General features: G+C 31.4%; 1 long non-coding RNA gene across 1 annotated transcript in view; it reads right to left on the reverse strand.

Moving 5' to 3' along the window:
- Positions 1-1,417, reverse strand: part of LOC108749511 — a 1,778-nt gene extending 361 nt beyond the window's left edge. The window contains exon 1 of the long non-coding RNA XR_001939374.1: positions 24-1,417. This is a non-coding gene — a long non-coding RNA (uncharacterized LOC108749511). The remainder of the gene's footprint in view (positions 1-23) is intronic.
- Between the last annotated feature and the right edge of the window lie 12 nt (positions 1,418-1,429).

Below are 1,429 nucleotides of genomic sequence, written 5' to 3' on the forward strand. Positions count from 1 at the left end.
TACTTACATGATCTAATCGATACCTGTGTAAAACTTTACTACATGCAACCACATCCCTATGGCATCGCGTTTTAGCTTCCATACAAACGATCGTAAGAAGGAATAATAACGCATGAAGTATCGTCAAATTGGTCTAATTGAGAATTCCTCAGGCATTCTCGCTTTGATGAAGCCGAAATTCCGCGCGGGAACGCAAGATAAATTCGTCATAATCACAAATTGGCAATTCAGAACGTGCATTCCATTGCATCAAATAATTTTGCTACTAATAACGTAAATATATTATATTATAATAGATTTTTTCTAGACGATTACAATTCGATGACATCTCACGTCGGCCTCTCTTTTAATATTGTATAATTATATACACAAATGCGAATTAAAATCAAGTTGAATTAAAATTTGATGCAAAGACTGCGTAATTAGAATACTAAGAGCTCTAATTATATATATATCTGAAAGAGACAGATAGAAAGGAACTATTTACAGAGCGTACTTATATGATCAAAATGATCATCACGCTAATGTTACATGATGCAGATGTCATCTTTCCCTAATTATTTTTTTTTTTCATTATTGTTGCTACTTAAACGAAGATCCATTCGAGATCAAGACGCCGGCGATATCGGTACATTCGAAAGACTATTTACAAAGATATATACTAATAATATTAATTAAAACTTAGATTTTGGGGCTAACAATTTCAAATATTTTTGGCCAATTGATTTTTACGTAATATTATTCATCCTAGATTTGCCGATTTGTCGCATTTCTTGGCACTACGCGCTGCATGGTCCATGTATGCGCGGCCGTAATAATCTAAAAATAAGCAGACGACAACGAGAGCAAGGATCACAGCAAGCACGACACCAAACGCTCTATTTATAATATTGAGATCGGTGATATCTTTTTTCGAAAAATCGCTCTATCAGTAGCAGTTAAATCTGATTGCATCTTCGTTTAATTATCTGTTTTATTTCTCGGGTATTCCATTAAATGTGTCGTGTACAACTTAACAATCTCAAGAATTTAACGAACTCTATCCCTATTAATATATAAGTAATAGAAATTATTTTTTTATGTAATTTCTAGATGTCTATAACATAAAAAGAATACATAAAAGAAGAAAAAGATATTCTCTCAATAGATCGAATTTTTTCTTACTTATATATGACACTATGATGTAAGAATATATGTTACATCATGCATGATATACTAGTCAGATATCTTTTCACGTATTTCTCTCCTGTATATATGAATAATTATTTATAATTAACTTAGGTCATAATCTGTGGAACGTTCGTAAATGAGAAGTTCCGTACAATCTCGTTATAGACGTTCTCAAACACGTTGCAAAAGAAACATTAGATATCGCACACTGGCCAAAAATATGATTTCTCATATATATATATATATTTTTTTTTAATTT

This window comes from Trachymyrmex septentrionalis, unplaced genomic scaffold (genome assembly GCF_001594115.1).
Source record: "Trachymyrmex septentrionalis isolate Tsep2-gDNA-1 unplaced genomic scaffold, Tsep1.0 scaffold29, whole genome shotgun sequence".
NCBI lineage: Eukaryota > Metazoa > Arthropoda > Insecta > Hymenoptera > Formicidae > Trachymyrmex > Trachymyrmex septentrionalis.